Consider the following 11,347-nt stretch of genomic DNA (forward strand, 5'->3'; position numbering starts at 1 on the left):
TTACTTGCAGTGGTTTATGCCATTGACAAGTTTAGATCCTACTTAGTAGGGTCAAAAGTGATTGTGTACACTGACCATGCTGCTCTTAAATACTTACTCACAAAGCAGGATTGAAAACCCAGGCTTATAAGGTGGGTATTGCTTCTGCAAGAGTTTGATATAGAAATAAGAGACAGAAAAGGGACAGAGAACCAGGTAGCTGATCATCTGTCCTGAATTAAACCAGTAGATGGGGCATCCCTCCCTTCTACTGAGATCTATGAAACCTTTCCAGATGAGCAACTCTTTGCCATCCAGGAAGAACCATGGTTTGCAAATATTGTAAATTATAAAGCTGTGAAGTTCATACCACAGGAGTACAGCAGGGTGCAAAGAAAAAAATTAATTTCAGATGCCAAGTACTACCTATGGGATGAGCCATATCTCTTTAAGAGATGTGCAGACGGAATAATCCGCAGATGTGTACCTAGAGAGGAAGCACAAAAGATCCTGTGGCATTGCCATGGATCACAGTATGGGGGACATTTCGGAGGTGAGCGAACAGCCACTAAGGTCCTCCAATGCGGATTCTACTGGCCTACTATCTATAGGGATGCCCGGGAGTTTGTGCGTAACTGTGACAGTTGCCAAAGAGCTGGTAACTTGCCTCATGGTTACGCCATGCCTCAACAAGGGATCTTAGAGATTGAATTGTTTGATGTATGGGGAATTTACTTCATGGGTCCCTTCCCACCATCATACTCAAACACTTATATTCTAGTGGCAGTAGACTATGTGTCTAAATGGGTAGAAGCAATTGCCACACCCAATAATGATACCAAGACCGTACTAAAATTTTTACAAAAACACATCTTCAGCAGGTTTGGTGTTCCCAGAGTACTAATCAGTGATGGGGGCACTCATTTCTGCAATAAACAGTTGTACTCTACTATGCTCTGATATGGAATTAGCCACAAAGTAGCAACTCCGTATCACCCACAGACAAATGGGCAAGCTGAAGTCTCTAATAGAGAGCTAAAAAGAATCCTGGAACGTACTGTTATTGCCCGTAGAAAGGATTGGGCAAAAAGCTTGGATGATGCTCTGTGGGCATACAAAACAGCCTTCAAGACTCCTATAGGAACCTCTCCATACCAACTTGTGTATGGGAAGGCTTGTCATTTGCCCGTGGAACTGAAACATAAAGCCTGCTGGGCAACCAGATTCCCAAACATGGATGCTAAGTTAGCTGGTGAAAAAAGATTGCTCCAGCTAAATGAGCTAGAGGAGTTCAGACTCAATGCCTTTGAAAATGCAAAAATTTATAAGGAAAAGGAAAAGAAGTGGCATGACAAGAAGTTGTCATCCAGAGTCTTTGAGCCAGGACAAAAAGTTCTACTCTTCAACTCTAGGCTCAGACTATTCCCAGGAAAACTTAAATCCCGGTGGAGGTGTCCGTATGTGATTACAGGGGTCTCACCATATGGATATGTTGAGCTTCAGGATATTGATTCTGACAAAAAGTTCATTGTTAATGGACAGAGGATCAAACATTATCTTGAAAGCAATTTTGAGCAAGAATGCTCAAAACTGAGGCTTGAATGAATCTCAGTAAAAGGTCCAGCTAAAGACAATAAAGAAGCGCTTGCTGGGAGGCAACCCAGTCATTAGCAGGTTATCTGTTTTATTTAATAAAAGTTTGATACATATTCTCAAAGGGCAATCATCAAAATTGAAGGAATTCACAGAGTTACAGAAGGATTCAGTGAAAAAAGCAGAGAAAGGGAGCTTGCTGGCGAAAAAACGCCAGTAAGGGGTACTCTGGGCGTTAAACGCTAGAATGGATACCATTCTGGGCGTTTAATGCCAGTAAAGGTACCATTTTGGGCGTTAAACGCCAGAATGGGCACCAATCTAGGCGTTTAACGCCAGGTTGACAGCATCCTGGGCGTTCAGCAAAACGCCCAGTGATGAAGGGGTTTCTGGCGTTTAACGCTAGCTAGGGTACCTGGCTGGGCGTTAAACGCCCATAATGGCCAACATTTGGGCGTTAAACGCCAGAACGGATACCATTCTGGGCGTTTAACGCCAGATAGGCGGGGGACAGAGATTTTGCTTTCCACTTCAAAATTTTTCAAACTTTCTTGTTTTGATCCATAATTTTCTGCATAAACACATTTCAAACTTTCATCATTCACCTTCAAATCTTAAAAATTAAAATCATTTTTCAAATCTCTTTCAAATCCTTTCCAAATCTTCTTCGAAAAAAAAACTCAAATATCTCTCAAATTCTTTCCATATATTCTCAAATCTCCTTCAGAATTTTCGAAATCTCTCCCCCCTCCCTTATAAATATACGTTCGGCCATTCCCCTTTCCCCACCATTCGAATTTGCTCTCCTCCTCTCTCTCCTCTTTCTTTTCTTTTGCTTGAGGACAAGCAACCCTCTAAGTTTGGTGTGTTTTTCCGTGATCACTAAGCTAAGGCTCATCAAGATCATGGCTCCCAAAGGAAAACAAACCAATTCTAGAGGTAAGAAAGAGAATGCTCCAAAGGATCTTTGGAGTCAAGAGTGGTTCTTAACCAAAGAACATGCAGACCATTACCACAAAATAATGGGTCTAAGGTCAGTGATCCCGGAAGTTAAATTCGATCTAAAAGAAGATGAATATCCGGAGATCCAAGAGCAAATTCGAAACAGAGGATGGAAAGTTTTAACCAACCCTGAGACAAAGGTTGGAAGAAACATGGTTCAGGAATTCTACTCAAATCTGTGGCTGACAGATAAGCAGAGAATGACTGGAACTGCTTTTCATACCTACAGAACCATGGTCAGAGGGAGAATTATTTACTTCCATCTGGACAAAATAATAAAGGTCTTCAAATTGCCTCAACTGCAAGATGATCCTGAATCCTTTAATAGGAGAATGGTGAGAGCAGATAAGGGGTTGGATCAAGTTCTAGAGGACATATGCCTCCCTGGAACTAAGTGGACAACCAATTCAAAAGGTGTCCCAAACCAACTCAAGAGGGGAGATCTCAAACCAATTGCAAAAGGTTGGCTAGACTTCATTGGGCATTCCATATTGCCCACTAGCAACCATTTTGAGGTCACTATCAAGAGAGCAGTGATGATTCATTGCATTATGTTGGGAAAAGAAGTGGAGGTTCATCATTTGATTGCTTGTGAGATTTACACAATTGCAAACAAGAATTCCACTGAAGCCAAACTGGCTTACCCAAGCTTAATCTCTTTACTATGTAAAGATGCTGGGGTGAGGATGGGAGTAGATGAATTCATCCCAATTGAACATCCAATCACCAAGAAGTCAATAGAAGGACAAATGCAAGATAATTCTATCAAAAGGAGGGTGCAGGAGTTCCTCCCTGAACTCCCTGAAATTGACTACTGGACCCGCCTAGAAGCATCTGTTGCCAAGCTGCAAGAAGCTATGGAACAAATTAAGGAAGAACAGCAGAATCAAAACTGCATGCTCTGTAAATTGCTGAAGGAACAAGAGAAGCAGGGGCGTGAGCTACAGGAGCTGAAGTGCCAGAAGCTCTCCCTTGAAGGGTCAAATACCCCACAAGTTGAGGGAGCATCCACTTCTCAAGATCAAGGTTGTTGAGTCCTAACTCTGTGATAACCTCTATCATTAGGAGTCTATTTTAGAGTCATTTAAATTTTTGTTTTCTATTACTATTAGTCTTATCTTATGTTTATCTTTGAGTCTTGTTCTTAATTCATGATTAATAAAATTTAATGTCTATGCCTTAAAGCTATGAATGTCCTATGAATCCATCACCTCTCTTAAATGAAAAATGCCTTAATCACAAAAGAACAAGAAGTGCAGGATTTCGAATTCATCTCTGAAACTAGTTGAATTAGCTTGATGTGGTGACAATACTTTTTATTTTCTGAATGAATGCTTAGTTTTTTGAATTTGTTGATTAAAGAATGTTAAACTTGTTGGCTCTTGAAAGAATGATGGAAAAGGAGAAATGTTATTGAGGATCTGAAAAATCATCAAATTTATTCTTGAAGCAAGAAAAAAGCAGTGAATTAAAAAAAATGAAAAAGAAAAAAGAGAGAGAGATAAAAAGTGATCCAAGGCAAAAAGAGTGTGCTTAAGAACCTTGGACACCTCTAATTGGGGACTCTAGCAAAGCTGAGTCACAATCTAAAAAGGTTCACCCAGTTATGTGTCTGTGAGCATGTATTTATCCGGTAGTAATACTGGAAGACAAAATGCTTTGGGCCACAGCCAAGACTCATAAAGTAGCTATGTTCAAGAATCATCACACTTAACTAGGAGAATCAATAACACTATCTGAATTCTGAGTTCCTATAGATGCCAATCATTCTAATCTTCAAAGGATAAAGTGAGATGCCAAAACTGTTCAGAAGCAAAAAGCTACTAGTCCCGCTCATCTAATTGGAGCTAAGTTTCATTGATATTTTAGAGACTATAGTATGTTCTCTTCTTTTTACCCTAATTGATTTTCAGTTGCTTGGGGACAAGCAACAATTTAAGTTTGGTGTTGTGATGAGCGGATAATTTATACGCTTTTTGGCACTATTTTTAGTATGTTTTTAGTATGTTTTGGTTAGCTTTTAGTATGTTTTTATTAATTTTTATTTAAAATTCACTTTTCTGGGCTTTACTATGAGTTTGTGTGTTTTTCTGTGATTTCAGGTAATTTCTGGCTGAAATTGAGGGACCTGAGCAAAAATCTGATTCAGAGGCTGAAAAAGGATTGCAGATGCTGTTGGATTCTGACCTCCCTGCACTCGAAGTGGATTTTCTGGAGCTACAGAAGCCCAATTGGCGTGCTCTCAATTGCGTTGGAAAGTAGACATCCTTGGCTTTCCAGCAATGTGTAATAGTTTATACTTTACTCGAGATTTGATGTCCAAACCGGCGTTGCAAATCAGCTTCAGAATTCCCGGCGTTTAACGCCGGAACTGGCACAAAAATTGGAGTTAAACGCCCAAACTGGCACAAAAGCTGGCGTTTAACTCCAGGAAAAGTCTCTACACATGAAAGCTTCAATGCTCAGCCCAAGCACACACCAAGTGGACCCCAGAAGTGGATTTTTACGTCATTTACTCACTTCTGTATACCCTAGGTTACTAGTTCACTATTAATAGGACCTTTTGACATTGTATCTTTACCTCATGACATTACACGTTTCTTATTGTATCTTCTACGACATGAGTTTCTAAACCTCATGGTTGGGGTGAGGAGCTCTGCTGTGTCTTGATGGATTAATGCAATTACTACTATTTTTTCATTCAATCACGCTTGCTTCTATTCTAAGATATCACTTGTTCCTCAACTTGATGAATGTGATGATCCGTGACACTCATCATCATTCTCACCTAGGAACGTGTGCCTGACAACCACCTCCATTCTACTTTATATTGAGTGAATATCTCTTGGATTCCTTAATCAGAATCTTCGTGGTATAAGCTAGAATTGATGGCGGCATTCAAGAGAATCCGGAAGGTCTAAACCTTATCTGTGGTATTCTGAGTAGGATTCAAGGATTGAATGACTGTGACGAGCTTCAAACTCCTGAGGGCTGGGCGTTAGTGACAAACGTAAAAGAATCACTGGATTCTATTCCAACCAGATTGAGAACCGACAGATGATTAGCCGTGCTGTGACAGAGCGCGTTGAACATTTTCACTGAGAGGATGGGAGGTAGCCATTGACAACGGTGAAACCCTACATACAGCTTGCCATGGAAAGAGTCTTGTGTGCATGAAGAAGAAGACAGTAGAAAAGCAGAGATTTAGAAGATAGAGCATCTCCAAAACCTCAACCTGTTCTCCATTACTGCAAAATAAGTATTTATTTCATGTTCTTTTACTTTTCACAATTAAACCTGAGAATTATTGATATCCTGACTAGGAGTTACAAGATAACCATAGCTTGCTTCAAGCTGACAATCTCCGTGGGATCGACCCTTACTCACGTAAGGTATTACTTGGACGACCCAGTGCACTTGCTGGTTAGTTGTGCGGAATTGCAAGAGTGTGATTACAATTTCGTGCACTAGGTTGCCAAGGAATTGGAACCCAATCACCTAAGATTGCCAAGGAGATCAATAGATTCTTTGATTGAGGAAGACATGAAAATGAATTTGATCCAGAGAATACAACACCTCCTGAGCCCAATGAATTCTCTATTTCTGATCTTACCCATTCTCTTTACTTTCTGTCATTTATTTCCATGCTCGTTCCCCCAAATCCCCATCTAAGATTCTGCACTTTATTTTCTGCTATTTACTTTCCCACCATTTAATTTTCTGCAATTCTCAAACTCCATTTTGTTTAGCTCAACTAGCATACTCTTCCAACTAAAGTTGCTTGACCAATCAATCCCTGTGGGATTCGACCTAACTCTATTGTGAGTTTTTACTTGACGATAATTTGGTATACTTGTCGAAGGGAAATTTGTTGCGAGACAAGTTTTTGTGCATCACTATGAACCATAAATGATCAAAATCAATAAAGGCAACTCAAACAAACATAAAGTAAGCATCAAATATCAAATTAAGCAACTAGAAATCCAAAATTGCAAAACTATATAAATTGGTAAGAGAAATGAAAAGTAGAAGAAAGTGTAGAACAAGTAATGTCATAAAATAGGAAATTAAGGAATACTTACAATGGGAAAGCAAAATCCAAAAGCAAAACTTGAACTATAAAATTCTACATTGAAAACCTAATTAAAACCCTAATGAACTAGAGAGAAAACCTAAGCTAACTACCCTAAAACTACTCCTAAAAACTATTCTAAGATGGCTCTCTTTGTTATGTGTTGTTGCTCCTTCATATAACTCTTCATTTCAGCCTCTAAGCCTTCAAAAATGGGCCAAGAAAGCCCCAAAATTGCGAGTCACGTGCATTTTTAATGGAGGCATGCGCTAGTACCTGTGCAGACGCACAGGCGTGTGCGTCCGCACACTTCGCCAAATTTCCACTTGTGCGTACGCACAGATGGTTGTGCGCATGCACACTTTCGTGATGCTCTGGATTCACTCTGCTTGGGTTCTTGTGTGTACGCACGGGTAGTTGTTTGCACGCACGCATGCTGATTCCTTCTATGCGTACGCACGCATTCTTGTGCGCACACACGCATGGCTGAGCTCTCCTACTTTGTTTTCTTCATGCTTTCTCCCTAATGCATGCTCTTCTTCCATTCCCTCCAAGCCATTTCTACCTTATTCATCTAAAACCACTCATAAATAACATCAAGGTATCGAATGGAAGGTAAACGGAATAAAATTAGTCAAAATAAGTGCAAAAGAGCATGTTTCCACATTTGAGTGCTATTTGAGTGCTTAAGTGTGAGTTGATGTGCTAGAATTCATCCAATTTGAGTCAAAATATATCATCAAATTTGGACTCATCAATCAACTATTATTCAAAACAAATACCACTGAAAAAAGAAAAACCTATAAAACATGTACTGTAGCATACACTAAAGGTGATATAAAATAATCTGCTCTTATAGCTAGCCATTTTCAGAATTAGCCTAAATATAAACATAAACCTAGTCTAGAATTAAACTAAATATAGAGAGTATACTCCGCAAGCAAGATTGGTTTACAAGGAAATCTTGCCAAAGGAACAGTCTTACATGAGCACAGACTGGACATTAGTTGTTCAATTCTTCTAAGATCTATTCAACGTTTTCTCTTTCTCTTGGCGGCTTCTTCTACTAAGACCTCTGGATTTCTTCTGCATGCAACAATATTTTTGGAGGAGTGGAGGAGTGACAACCACTGCAGAAAGCATAGAAAAACAAATAGAAACAACTGCGTAAGCCAAACAATTTTCAATTAAAAATCATAATCCATATGTAGGAGATAAACATATTATAAAAAGAGAAATAGTGACTCTTACTTCTAATACTCCTTCTTTCCTCCTTCACCTTCAACACTTCATTTCCAAAATAGAAATAAGTCAATATAAATTCTTATAACAAGTCAATATATATTACTATCACTAAAGAGAGAATAAACCTCAATTCCAATGATTTTGACTCAAGGGCTTTCAGATCTTTAAGACCACATGTTTCACAGCACAAGGGAATGACTTCTTGGCTGAAAAAGAGTCCTACAACATATTCTGAACAAGCCGCATCATTAAGCGAGGCCAAAAAATTAGAAAGCACAAAAGAAAAATTTTACAGATTTTACAACATAAGAATTGCACTAACCTGAAATTCAAACAAAAAGTTGAAGGGATTGGACAAAAAATCTTTGAGCAAACACACAAATTAGTATGAGGGGAACCGCACTGAGGGGACTAAGGAACCTGGAATATCAGCAACAATAATGAATATATTGATTATAGAAGTGATAATGATAGATTTCTTTTATTTCTGAAAGTGAAACTCACACATATTGCAAAGAGGGAAGGCTAAAGAAACCAACAGGTATTTGGCCAAACAGGTTCGCCAACTGCATCCGTTTGTCATAAAAAATAGGCAAAAACTGCATTGAAGTGTTGAAAACGGCATACCAGTGTAGCACCAGTTGCCTTCGCAACGTGACATATATCTTCTTTCCGCACACGTCTTAGAGCAATTGCATCAGCCTCAACAAAGCACTGAAACAATAGATTAAATAATTAGAATATTACTTAAGACAGAAAAAATTTATGATTCTTACGTCAGAAACCAGACATAATTCAAATAGTAAACCACACAATGCATCAATTTAACTCAAGCCTTTTATTGGTTCAGGAAGCAGAATATTAGGAATAGATAATGTATATAGTAAATGACAAGAAAACTTCCATAAAAAATCTAGCTACAGGCATAACATAAGTTCTTTGGTGTGATGCCTAAAAAGGAAGAATCCTAGATGTGGTGGTAACTAAGCTATATTAATCCTACATAGGCATTCTTTTCCTTCTCAATATGTAAAGCATAATAAAGAAAAATAGTTATTTTCTTCGAATGCCTAAATGAAATAATTACAACTAATGTCTCTTGCAGAAAGTAAAAACTATTAAAAATTTCAAAGAAAAAAAGAAACTAATATACCTTGAGTGCCATGTCATCAATTTCTTTAGTAGTCAGAACAACATTGGCTCCAGCTTTCAATATTTTTTCAATGCGTTCCTTAGTTATATCAGCCTCTCTGCAATACGAAATAAAATGACCAATTGCTAAGCCTTGGAGTGAAACTTGGATATTATTTTATTTCCGAGGTGGTAACAATATTGTTTTAGACAAAGCACAAGCAAATTTCCACAATAAAAGACATTGGCATTACACAGTTATTTACTATTTTAAGGAATTGCAAAATTATAGAATTATTAACCATAACAATAATTAAAGGGAAAAATCTATAGAGGGAAAATTTCAGTGCATACAACAGGAAACCCCTGGCCAATTCTTAAGACCATTTTAAAATTTAACATTTAGCAATATATGGTGAACAGCAACGGTGTTGGTATATAACACTATTTAATTTTTAACAACAAAATAAATATTCCCACTGAAATATGAAAGGGAGTCTGGCAGGATTTTTTTAGAATAATATGGAAGGCATGATCATATGTCACTGACAGAAGATTTAAGCATAAATTGTACTAATATTACCTTTGACAAATTTTCTCAAGCTCTCTAGGATCAGTAACTAATACTTGAACACCCAATTGCATTTTAGTCTTCCGAAGATTAAAATCAAGACAGGCAGTTTTTGCAGGGGCAACCCTAAGAAGCATTCCTTAAGCTGCACGGCCAGTATTTAGAACATAACCAATCATCAGAAAGCTGTATCTAGCACTTTTTCCATGAGCCTTTGATAAACCACTATTTTATGGTTTATATTGTGCTAAATTGAGTGGTTTTATCAGTTCCTTGCACACTTATTCATACAAACTGCATGGTTTTACAAATCCTTCCCAATTTCGTTCTATGATTGAAAACTTGCTTCCTAAGCCTTTAATGTCAATCTTTAATTTCCCTTTATACTATTCGATGTCGTGATCTGTGTGTTAAGTGTTTTCAGGCTTTATAGGGTAGGAATGGCTTAGAGGATGGAAAGGAAGCTTGAAAAAATGGAAGGAACACAAGAAACCAAGGAGCTGACCAATGAGGATCGACGCGTATGCAGAAGACTATCGACGCGTACGTGATGGGCGATTGATGATATTTCCAATTGCTTGAGTTTGAATTTTTCACACTAAAAGAGGGTTAATGTTGCAAGCGTAGACCAAACTCAACAATTAGTCACTGATCAAATTGAAAATTCACAAGATGTCTCACAAATCAAAATTAATTTAAAACCGAGAGTATTTTTTTGAACTATGAATGCATATGTTTTCACTAATGAAATGCATGAGCATTACCTAATTGCCAAAAAATTTTTTCACAATAAGTTCATGCCTCTATCACCAATGTTTCCCAAAATTCTCCCACATTTAGAATTTACACACTAATCCATCCAAGCTAATCAAAGAGTAATTCGGGGACATCAATGGTTTTCCGCTTAAGGGAAGTAATGTGCTATCATCAGAACAAATGGGAATCCATATGCTCAAAGGGGTTCACAAAGGTGCATGCAAGGGTTGGCCATATAGGTTAGTGAGTTTATCATCAAAAATGGCCTTAATTATGCTAAATGCATCCAAGCACAAATACAGGACATAAAGAATCATGCAAATCAATGATCACAATAAAAAAAGAGTAATAATCACACACAAGAACAAAATTATGGTTGAAAAGATGCGACCATCTATTAAAGCTCAAGACTCACAAGGTATGTTGTTAGAGCTCTTTTTCCATGTTCGACAAACAATTTACTCCAAGCAAGTTGGCAAACATAATAACTCCTTCAATTCAATCAATGGTACGCACTAGAAAAAGATTTCATGGAAATTTCTTGGTGTTTCACCAACTTATTCATTCTACCATGCAACATACAAATACTAACTACTAAATATTCATAGATAATAAAGAAATATTTACAGACAAACTAAACAAGATGAAATATGCTTAAAACTACTCAAATTAAAGAAAAAGTACTACAAGAAACTTTGCAAAGTGCCTTGAAAAGAGAGATTTTACCCCCCTTGAAATCATCGATCCTCCCCCACACTTGGTTTGTGCACGGAGGACCGTGCATGCTTATGCTCCGGGAGGGTAAAGAGGGGCCACTTTCAGCTGGTGGATGGTGCACGAAATTGTGATCATCTACAATGGTGCCAATAGACTTGGTGCTCTCAAACGTGAATCACACTTTGTCACAACTTCGCACAACTAACCAGCAAGTGCACTGGGTCGTCCAAGTAATACCTTACGTGAGTAAGGTTATAATGGTTTTCGAATATAAAGATAAA

The 11,347-nt window shown here is 38.0% G+C and overlaps 1 long non-coding RNA gene across 1 annotated transcript; it reads right to left on the reverse strand.

The window, feature by feature from the left end:
• Nucleotides 1–6,700: 6,700 nt before the first annotated feature.
• LOC127744395 (uncharacterized) lies at nucleotides 6,701–8,607 on the reverse strand. The gene is made up of 5 exons (XR_008005385.1): nucleotides 8,396–8,607; nucleotides 8,214–8,311; nucleotides 8,017–8,122; nucleotides 7,898–7,933; nucleotides 6,701–7,776 (listed from the first exon to the last, which is right to left on the reverse strand). It is a non-coding gene; the product is annotated as an uncharacterized LOC127744395 (long non-coding RNA).
• Nucleotides 8,608–11,347: the final 2,740 nt, after the last annotated feature.

Source organism: Arachis duranensis, unplaced genomic scaffold (genome assembly GCF_000817695.3).
Source record: "Arachis duranensis cultivar V14167 unplaced genomic scaffold, aradu.V14167.gnm2.J7QH unplaced_Scaffold_343483, whole genome shotgun sequence".
NCBI lineage: Eukaryota > Viridiplantae > Streptophyta > Magnoliopsida > Fabales > Fabaceae > Arachis > Arachis duranensis.